This window comes from Crocodylus siamensis, chromosome 1, assembly GCF_052110815.1.
Source record: "Crocodylus siamensis isolate JL-2025a chromosome 1, ASM5211081v1, whole genome shotgun sequence".
NCBI classification, from domain to species: domain Eukaryota; kingdom Metazoa; phylum Chordata; order Crocodylia; family Crocodylidae; genus Crocodylus; species Crocodylus siamensis.
Genome location: NC_143395.1, coordinates 376,410,125 through 376,421,571, shown reverse-complemented (window position 1 = coordinate 376,421,571; position 11,447 = coordinate 376,410,125).

Sequence of the window (11,447 nt, the reverse complement as noted above, 5' to 3'; positions counted from 1 at the left end):
CAAGTGCCCTGCCTTATTAAAGCACTGGACAAATCTTAGTGAATTAATTGTACATCTCTATCACAGAGGTGTGGTCTAGGCAAACGATAGGCTGATTTGAATCACCTGTCCTCCAGACTCAGGATCTACTTGTTTTTATGTAAGTTAGGTACAGTTGCCAGGCTCAGATTAATTGATTCTGCTTCTCAGTAAGAAAGGGGGCTAGATACCTTTTCTCTCTTTCAGTTATTTATTTGTAAATGGTAATCTAGCATTTTTCTGTGAAAAGTTAATCTAAAGGAGCCTGGCCTCTGGCTGAACAGCATGCAGATTTCTACCCATCAAAATATGGTAATATTACTTGGTAATATTATGAAAAATCACAAGAATCTGTATGTAAGACTGCTGCTGCCAATATGCCATAGGAAGTGCATATTTTTGTTTTGATTTTAATTGTGCTAATAAAATATGCATTACTTATTTGTTTTCTGAAAGCTACAGATCTCATACTTGTATTGTAAAATATTAAATTATATTTTTATCCAAAATATTTTGTGATACAGTTGGGAATCTTCTGTTTCATTTCCTGATACAAGCAGTACAGAATAAAAGCTAGAAAGTCTTTGCAAATGAATGTTGTATTTATGTTATAATGACCTCACTTAGAAATGAAATAAAAATACTGTACAGTGCAAAATGGAAACTTTATTTTCAAACTGTCCACTTTCTGTTTATAAGATAAAGGTTACAGGTCCTTTATCTCAAGAGAAGCTATTGTGATAATATTTATATATTGTTTTAAGTTACTCTTTGTTAGTTTCCCACTATCACAAAAATAACTGTAATTGTGCTGGTTGACATTATCAGGGATTAAGTCTGTCTAAATTTAAGATTTGCTCGTTTAGTTATGTAACCGTGCGTGTGTGTGTGTGTGTTTCAACATGGTTACATTGATAAAAGCCCTATTGTGAAAGATGTTAAAACACTCTAAAAGTGCTTTTGTGCAACAGCTTATTTTGTGATGTATACTCCCTATACTGAGACAAGCTGCAGGTACATCAAATGTGTTTTGTCGTTATAGGTATAGCACTAATTATTACATTTTTTTAATATGTTTTAAACAAAACTAAAAAGTTGAGAGGGAGGGCATTTGGATAAGTAGGGATGAGGTAGGGGTGGGGACACCAGACATAGAATCAAAATATTCAAAATCCAGAAAAAATCTACTGATAGTAATCTTATCAAAATGCCTTACTCCTGTTCTCTTTGTCTAGATTCTTTGGAAGAAGAACAATTTTGCTTGAAGATATTATTCAATGAGACATTCCCTTGTTGAAGAGAAAAAAATCTGTTATTGATTTGTAGCTCTTTGCCTCAGCTGAGAAAGTTTAATCCAGTTTCCACTTTAGGCACACAAAGTTGATGTAGGGAGCCTGTGAAAAGAAGATATAAAAAGGCAGAAATTGTTTCTCTTTTTTATGTAAGCAGTTCAGCTGCTGGAAAGCCACAAGCACAACACATTGCAAGCCTTGACCTTGGCAAACTGCTGATAGCAGAGCATTGCAGAGTTAGAGTTGTGCCACTTGCTTAAGGTCACTGTTTATATAACTTTGCCAAGATTTTTGTGTCTGTGAAAGAAGGGCAGAATAACAGGAAAAAATACCAGAGATACAGGATCAGAAAAGCCAAAGGCACTGAGAATGTGACTTCGAGAAATGCTGAGAGAAATAGAAACTGGAAGCTTCTGGGCCAAGTCCTGATTCTTTAGGGGATTGGAATTGTGAGCAAAGACACCATCTCCTATCATTTCATGTCCTACTTTGTTCAGCGAAACAGGGCTTTGTATATTCTTTGGAAAGAAAACAGTGGGAAGGACAGAAAGGATTGCCTCAAATAAACACCTGATTCTGTCATCAGTTTCTCCTGTTATGGGAACAACCTGCTAACTAACTACTTCATTTCATATCTCAAGGGTTGCTCAGAAGATGGCTATGGTAATGATAACATCATCTACTTTTGTCCTCACAGCTGGCCCCAACAAATCACCTTTCAGGACCAGGCTGATTGAAAGCTGATGAAGGATGCAATTGTAAATTCCTGAATGGCATGTAGGACAGGTGATCCAAGTTGATTTCAGGTGTCTAAAGATTTTTATCCTCAAGTTGCCCAGTATTGAGTGGTTCCATCTGCAGGGCAGTGGCGGTGCCCTCAATTGGCTTTTGCTTATGGCAGGGGTTGGCAATATTTTCCGGAGGTGGGCTTTAATGACCCAGCTCACTGTGAAGGCAGGCTGATGCTAGGATCAACCTGTGGTACATTGCCAAAGACCCTCCTCAATGGACTGGATCCAAAGGCTCTGTGAGGTGGAGTCAACCTGCAGGCCTGACCCCTGTTTTCTGGCATATTGTAAGATGGTCTTGGTGTTCCTCGTCTTATTTCTTGTAGCTGTGTGTGAAGGCTTAAAGTGGTGATTTTGGGGGAATACAGGGATAAACAATTGCCACCAAATGGAGGGAATTTGAGTCAGTGACCCAAGAGGTACCTTCTTGTCCCATGTTCCTGTCTGCTCTGGGAATTTGTGTATTTTAGGTTGGAAATAAATCTCCCGGGTTTATTTTGGATTGTCTTCTGGGTTCTGAAGCTGATAATACTGCTCTGTGCTTCCATCATTAGTTCCTTCTCCTAATGGGAACACCTGAGTATTGACTGAATTAAAAGGAGTCAAAGCACAAATTGCATGATCTGTAAAATAAGAAATTTCTGTAGTCTGACAGTGGCAGTGTCAAACACTGATTAGAGACTACCTTAAACCCTACCAAAGTCTGGCAATGATATTCCAGGAAAAAATAATCCGAATAATGGATCTCGTTCAAACTACTGAATCGTATGAGTTATCCAAGGCAAACTGTCTAGCTCCATCCTCTTTGGAATCACCCTTAGCTACCTGAAGGGAGTTTCCAAAGAGGATGGAGCTAGACTATTCTCAGTGGTGACAGATGACAGAAGAAGCAGTGATGGTTTCAAGTTGAAGCAAGGGAGATTTAGGTTGGATATTAGGAAAAACTTCCTTGTGAGGAGGGTAGTGAAGCACTGGAACAGGTTACTTAGAGAGGTGGCGGAATCTCCATCCTTGGAGGTTTTTAAAGTCCGGCTCAACAAAGCCCTAGCTGGAATGACCTAGTTGGGGCTGGTCCTGCTTTGAGCAGGGGGTTGGGCTAGATGGTCTCCTGAGATCCCTTCCAACCCTAAGTTTCTATGATTCTATGAACCTGTGCCCCCTGGATTGGTCCTTGGTAGACAGCTCTCCTGGATAACTTCTTGGGAGAGGTATAAGTCCCTGGTCTGAGCTAAGCAGGTAGAATGCTCCAATTGCATTCAATTTCCATTAAAATTCGATTCCTCCTTTGGGTAAAGTTCCATTTTCCCAGTAGAAAACCTGGGATTGTGATACTTAGCCATTTGGCAGGCCCATCAGGAGGCTTGGTCGGTTAGAAAGTAAAGCAGGCTGTCTGCAGTAGTTCAGAATGTTTGCTGATAGTTCATGTCTGGAGTAACTTCCCTCTCTCCCTTTCTCTGTTGATCCTTCTCTCACTTGGGATGAAATGCTTCTTAATTCCAAAGGCTGAAAAAAAATCACCCATAAGCTGAGCTCTTGGTGTCGCTGTCCCCTAGCTTGGTACTTACTGCATCTTTAAGTGCATGTCTCATGGGGATGTGCAAATGTTCTACACATTTGTAACTCATTTATCAGTCACATTGCTGTAGGATATGTGACTGGATATTGTCTTCCTTCCCTTGCTTTCCATACAGTGATCTGGATGGATCTCGCCCTGTGCAGCATACATTTGATTCTATTTATTATTTATATGCACATTCCTCCAGCTGTTAACATATTATTATGGGATGAAATGAAAAAAATGTAACCTAGCTTATTATTTTTTCCTTATGTTTCTTTGGTCCTATTTGGTCCCATCTAATCATTCTATAAATGTACAGGAGATACTGTCAAGGACACACTTAATATTATAGTAGTATGGTACTCCTGTACCTCAGCCATTTGTCTTCTGCCTTTAATTACAGGGACTGATCTGAGAGGCACTTAAAAGATTAAATTACTCAGTTCTTTGAAAAAATAAATCCAATCTGTATCTCTTTTCTGATCAATGTGAGTGATCGCTGAAAAAGGATGCCAAAGGGAAAATTTACAATGATGATGGAATGGTATTTATTTTAGTTTATTCCATTGTTCCTTGTTTTAATTTTTCATTATCTGGCAATAATTGTTTTTATATTGATAACAACAGTGAGTTCCTATAATAGCTTCTTTCAGCTGTCAGTATCAAAGTGATTTACAAAGTAAGATAAATGTCATTTGCTCAGCTCTTTACAAACATGACAGTCAAGGTGTAGGGTTATTCAACTTGCCCAAATGAATGGAGGGGCTTGACAGTAGGATAGGAAACACATGGTAGGCTTACTGAGTCCTCTCCCTCTGTCCTACCCATGTCATAATGCTGCCTCCTCACAGCACACATTCCTGTTAGCGTGCTTAGAGAGCTATAGAGTGCAGTAGGATAATAATCTGAAACCATAACATCACTTAAAATAAATCTATAGCCACAGTCTGTGCATTTCATCAAACTGTCTAAAGCCATGCGTTAAAACATCCATGGTGGCGCACACTGCACCAGTACGGAGACAATTATTAATGCAAGGTGTCCCACTCATTGCCAGGGAGCTGATTTTGTTGCTGAAAAGGTGCAGAGTGCAAGAAGGGTAACAAGCCTGATTAGGTCCTTGAGGTTTAAGGCATGTGGCCCATTTTTCCAAGAGTGGCCTCTATAATTAACTCGTATTGTTTCCATGAGCTTGGAGGGATTTTTCTGGTTTCTGTGGAAATACCACACATTCAGAGGGAATATGGCCTTGTTTCTTTTATTTGGTGCCTTAGCAGCTACTGCAGAGGAAGCAGTTCCCAGTGCAGTCTTCTAACTAAGGAGCCAGCATCTTTGTGACTATACACAAAGATTCAGGTCTGCCAGGGTATAACTTGGGAAACAGTTGTGGAGTTTGGTGTCTGCCAGGATTTGTTCCACACTCAGTGAACTGATAAAAATGTTGCTGCTGCTGGAGGCAATAATGCATATAACTCTGTTATCTCCGTCAGCAGCAATCTCTCCTAAAGTATCTGAGTACCTATTTTTCAAAGAGATAAGCCTGTTTTTCAAGCAGATTTTCAGTTATATGGTCAACCATTTCCCTCTGTCTGTATCATTGTTTGTCTATCTTTTGATGCCTGAACATGCCAGACATTTAGCAAAACACGTTATTCGTCCTGTTTCACGGTGTTGGGGTTTCCATGGCAGATGCGTTCAGCTGCTCTCCTTCTCCCAGATCAGCTTTGACCCAATTATATTTCTGTCCCCAAGGCTCTTTATAAGTGAAGTAACCCTGAGACACGCCTTTCTTTGATTTCCAGGCCACAAGTCGGGTACTTCAAGCCAAGTCTTTTTATCATTAAACTTCTCTTCCTGAAATAAAATTGCACAGATGCTAATCAGGATAACTGTTGACTGGTACACATTGACCTAGAATGCTTTCTTACTTTAAACAAGAAAACAGCTTTCTTCTGAGGAGGCCATTTGAAAGGTCACCCCTTCTCCACAGTCTTTTGTGACCCACCTGGTCTCACACCAGCAATTCCTGCTTGGAGAAGTTGCTCTGGGGTCCATGCTGGCACACCCTTTGCCCCTCACTCACTAGCTTCCATTGCTAAGAAAGCTGCCTGTGCCCTGAGCTAAGGCCTGGGGAGTGATGGCAATGGAGGGAGGTTGGTCACAGGGAGGATGAGGCAGGGAACTGGAAAGTAACGGGGAATAGTTTCTGGCTGTGAAACACATTGGCTGCCCTATAGGTATCTCCAGATATGCCCCTTGTGCAAGGTGTTTGGATACTGTGCTAACACAGGTGGTGTGTACACCTGAGAAGCTAGACACAAGCTCCCTCTCTCCTAATCTTAAGAGAAGCTGCAGAGAAGCTTCTTTCCTCAGCATGGATTGCCAAAAGGCTGTGAGGAACAACATGGATGAACCTTACCTGTTTCCCTCCAACCCCCTCCGCTCCCTTTCCCCTCACTTTATCTGCTGGGAACAGCCTACATGTAATGAGCAGAACTGTGCTGTTGATGGGCAGTGACCTAGGGAAGGGGGAAGGGGTCTGACCAGACTGGTCTTTCCTTTGCAGTAGCTGTGGAAAAGGGATACAATCCTGCCAAGAATCTTGTCAAGGAAGCAGGGGAGATCTGGGTAAAAGGATAAAAGCCTTGATTGACAACATTTCTAGCCATTCTGCATGTGGATAGGCTGCTAAACTGAGGCCTAGCCTGGTCCCTAGCCTGGTAGTTGGAAGAGGGGAGAAGGGGCTGTAAGAATGCAGCAAAGTTCTGCCTTTGCCAGGGGAAGAAAAGACACACACAGGACCCCTGACCCCTGCATACAGAAAATTAGGAAACTTCTTAGTGTGGGGTGGGGTGGGGTGGGAGGGGGTGCGGCAGTGGAGAGATGTGAAACCAAGTTTTAATGATAGGCTATGGGGTAAAAGACTGAGATTTAAGCATGGGGTTGAGTAAATGCTGGGGCTGAGAGGATGTGTAGGTGGACAAAGGAATGGGTCTTAAATGCCGGGGCCATTCTAATATTATAAAAGCCTTAGTCTGTCTGTCCATAGTGCTTTATTCACACTCTGATTGGTTGTCTGCCTCTGTCGTGTCTCCCTCCCGCTGCCCATCATTCTTGATGGGCAATTTGCTAGTAGAACATTAAATGTTCCGGTAGGATGTGAAATGGTGGTAACAGCTGGGAAAATTTGGGGCAAAGGCAAAGCTTAAAACTGAAATGAATGAGTAAGAATGGACTGGGGAGCAAAAACTGATTATGTACTGTGTAGGAAGCCAGAAAGGACTAGAAAAGTCAAGGGCCAGATTGATATGTTGATGCTATTTGGCTTATGCCTGGTGCCCCAACTACTGGAGTCATGAGAAGCTTTCATTAAAGAGGTAATTTTCAGCCTTTCTAGTTACAGTGAAAAGCTTGAAAACATGAATGAAATATAAGTGATAAGTTTGAAGAGAGCAGTAAGAATTGAGCTCAAAGAGGGGGGAGCTGCTCTCTGCATTTCCCACTACTTTCAGGAACCTTCCCAGAAAGAGGACTTTTATGAAAAGAGAGGATGACTTTTTACTGAGCCCAGGCTAGCCACCCTAGTGGCAAGTACTGGGGGCCTGCCTGATGCCACTGCCCTTCCACAGAGCAATGGGGATTCCTGCCATGCTGAGAGAGGGAAACTGTTACTGATCGGGGAGGGGGGACGACAGATGCTGTCCTGCTTCTTTGCAGGAAGAGATGCAGTTAAAGGGGAAAATGCTATGGAAGAGAGGTTATGTGGAGGGGTCCTGTGATGTCATGCATTTATTGTGTCTTTGTTTTGCCTTAATCTGGCTCTAACTAGGCAGTGGAAGGAGGCTCTGAAAGCTATTGGTCTTACTGACAGAGTGACAAAAACCTCCTTCTGCATTTCTGAATCTTCTGTCTGTTCTTTGCTCCTCTCCTATTTTCTCTGGCTGTATTCAAATATATGCAAATAAAAGAGAGTGAAATGGCAGGTTTTTGTACTGAGGAAGATGGCAGGTAGGTTGCCCCTGAGAGGGAGCAGTTTCTGGGCTGCATCTTGTGTATGCTCATTCTTCACAAGCCGTTCTGGTGGTGATGTGCTCCATAACAAGCTCTTTTGTTGCCCCAGGGAGCACTGACAAAGTCCTGTTCTCCTGCATCCCTGTTCCACTCTCAGCTTCCCAGCAGGGGGCAATTTCAGTCCTTTCTTAGCCCTACCTCCCACCTCCTGTTTAATGCAGAATGGACCTGCTTCTTGCAAATACAGCTTACTTTCCCCTCTTCCCTGTCTCTGAATCAGTTTTTCTTTTTTGGTGGGGGAGCATGGAGGGGAAGTGAAGATGGGTGTAGATTCCCCACCTAAAGACATTTCAAGTCTGTAGTGCAAGAGACTTTGCAGATTTTTCCCAAAGATTCCCTTCCCTGATCCTGGCTTTCTTGTATTGCTTGATTGGCCAGCCAGTGATGGAGGAAGGGATTTTCAGAAGTGCACAGTACTGCTCCCACTGAAGCCAGTAGTAAGCTTCCTGCACCATCTCCTATTCTTACCCCAAACAGTTTCTTTCTTTGCCTACCTATATTGTCTGTGATGGTCTGAGCCACATTGTGCACCTATGCTACAAAAGAGCAATTTTGGTGCAGCCTGATTGTGTTTAGGTTCATTGGGTGTACCACTGAGAGTAGGAACCTACATAGCAGATGTTCAGTACATTTGACACGATGCACCGGTGTTGAACAGATGCTACTGAGAGGGTAGCTGTTGCATGGCTTGCCCTGGTGGTACCCACATGTTTAAAGAAAAAGAATAGTGTCATCTCAGAGAGGGAATTGTTTCAGCACAGGTCCAGGACTAAGGGACAGATGGCCTCTAGCCAGTTGGCTCCCATAAATTGCAAGGGGGTCAGTTACATGGCTGCAAATCTTCACTGGTGACCGCTCTATATTTTGGTTGAGCATTTGTGTTTGAGATGCTCTGAACAGGTGCAAAAGAAACAGTGGAGGCTGCAGTCTTAGGGTTTCCCTATTTCTTTGTAGTTCTTAAGAATTTAGCATTTCCTTCAAAATATCAACCCAACCAACCAAATAATCTGCCTTTCTGAAACCCCACCTCATCTTGTCCTCTGCTGCTGTGAAGTTCCTACACTAAATCTTCATATATAGTTGATTCTTTGCTGAGATGAGGGAGATTTCAATGCTTTGGTTGGTTGGTTCCTGGTTGGAGCAGATGTTGATGATGCAGAGGCCAAGATAGTCTAACTGGCATTTATTGATTTGCAAACTACATATGAGCCCTATTTCCTTCAGGAAAGGTGGTAACAAGCTGCAGAAAAGCAGTTTCCTTTTGCAGAAACCTCAGTGAGGAATCACTCCTGCGTTTCAAGAACGCTTGCTGGCTTCTGATCTACTCAAAGACTTCTAGATCTGGAAAACCAATGGGGCCAACCTTTGTGGCAGGTGTGCCACAGATTAAATCCCATGCCTTCCTGTGTGCCACGCAAATCCCCCCTCCTCTGCCCAATCTGCTGCTCTGCTTTCTGGTCCCTGCCCTGTGCTCCCTGCCTTATCTGCTTTGCACTTACTTTCCTGCCTGTGGCCATTCAGTATCCACAGGCTGGACACTCCTTCATTTGTTTCACCTGAGAAGCTTAATTTCTGAGGCATGCTGAGAGTGCACTTACTGGACTGGGTTTGCACAAGGCATTTCATATTTAACATGCAAACAGTCATTGGAAGGGTCAGGGCTTGGAATCCCAAGAGGAAGGTGCTGAACCCCAGAGCAGAGTGGGATTTCAGATGCACCCCTGGCTTCTCCATGCCCTTTGATTAGCTTAGGTAGTTCTCCACTCAGCTGGCTTTCGTGCACCCTTTCTGAGCTCCTTCTGATCATAGGATTTTTTAGACTGTTTTTGCCATTTTTAGATGTGAAAGCTGGGGTGGAGGCTGGGAATCAAGATACAACATTCTTCTGTATTGTCAAAAGTAGTTTCTGTAGATCTAGGATTTTGAAAAGGGGCGGGGGGGCAGATTGTTATATCACATATAACAACACATTTTCTCCAGTTAAAAAGAAATGAGATGCTTTCCTAACATGCTATGGGTTTAGTAGTATATTATTACATTTAAAATCGAAGCAAAAACAAATATAACTTGATTGGACTGTGTTTTAATTTGCTATTATGTATTAAAAAAGCAACTAGGCAAAAATAATCAAAAGATGCTGTTTCATTGGTCCTGTAGTCATTAGAATTAAATGTACAGCTCTTTTTCAGATTCATAAAATAAAATCTAGCCTTCTTGGCAGTGCATCCCATGCTTCACTGAAAGTTATTTCTACACCTGAGTTAACATATTTTTAGCTAAAGTTAAAAACCGTCTCTAGGGCTGTGAAAACAGTCACATTACTAGGCAAAATGACAGCAGAATTGCCAAAGAAAGGATAGCTTGACTAGTGAAACATTGAGATGATTAAAAAGGAGAGGGATGTCAGTACCTGTAGAATGAAGTGTTCAGACAGAATCAGGTGGATCGACTCTCTTACTGCTGCCCGAATAGAAATGCTGCATCTGCTATGAGGAATCAAAGGCCCGGGGTTGGGGGGGGAGGTGTAGGCGCTGCTGCTACTGCACCACTGCACACTCACCCCCTCCTGTATCCACTCCTGGTTTCTGCCTTAAAACAACACCCACAGAGAAATTCACGATCTCTTGATGGTATCTCTTTTCAATCTGTGTATACATCTCTTGTGCAACTGTCATAGACCTGTCATTTCCATGATATTGAGCTAGTAGTGCTCCCAAACTTCCTTTTGAGAATCTCTTTAACTGAGTCAAAAAGGTGCATCACTCTGGGGAGAGGTCTGAAATAGCTACTTAAATCATAGATCTTTCTTCTAAGTTTCAGCATCCACACGCATTCACTGACCCTGGGGAGCTGTCTTAGGTGAGAGGGTCCTGAGAAGGGCCACTTGTATGGTTAAGTGTTTGCAGGCCAAGCCCTCTGAGGAAACTAAGGGACCTGGATCTCTTCAGCCTCTGCAGGAGAAGGCTGAGAGTGATCTTGTGGCCACCTACAAATTCCTTAGGGGGACGCAGCAAGGGATCGGAGATGCTGTGTTCACCAAGGCACCTCTTGGGGTAGCAAGGAGTAATAGTCACAAGCTGACAGAGACCAGATTTAGGCTAGACATGAGGAAAAACTTCTTCACAGTAAGGGTGGCCAAAATTTGGAATGGGCTTCTAAGGGAGGTGGTGCTGTCCTGTACCCTGGGGGTTTTTAAGAGAAGGCTGAAGAGGCATCTGGCTGGGGTCATCTGACCCCCCAGCACTTTTTCCTGCCTAGGCAGGGGGTTAGACTTGATGAACTGTTGAGGTCCCTTCTGACCCTGTGAATCTCTCGTGTGAGCAGCATAGTTAAGTATGAACTTGCTTACATAATTCAGTGTGTGTACATCAGTCTTTGAATTCCCTTTATCTCTCTAGATCTCAGCGTGTTCCATATTGCCTGAATCTTTGGTTCACCAGGCAAGGCAGAAGGCAGTCTCTCTCTCTCTCTCTCCCCCTCCCAAGCATGTTATTTCCCTTGTTTAAAACTGACATTTGGCTTTATCCAGTTTAAGACTCTCAGCTCATGCCATTTTCAGTCCTCTTCTCAGATGTTCCTGATATTTAACTAAGCTAAATTACTCTATTCTTAGCATCTAGTTTATTGTAAAGTGACATTCTTGTTGAGCTGAAGATATTCTGAAAAGCAGTCATAGGAAGCAGTATATACCCCATGGTGTGGTGAAAGTGCCCATTGTTG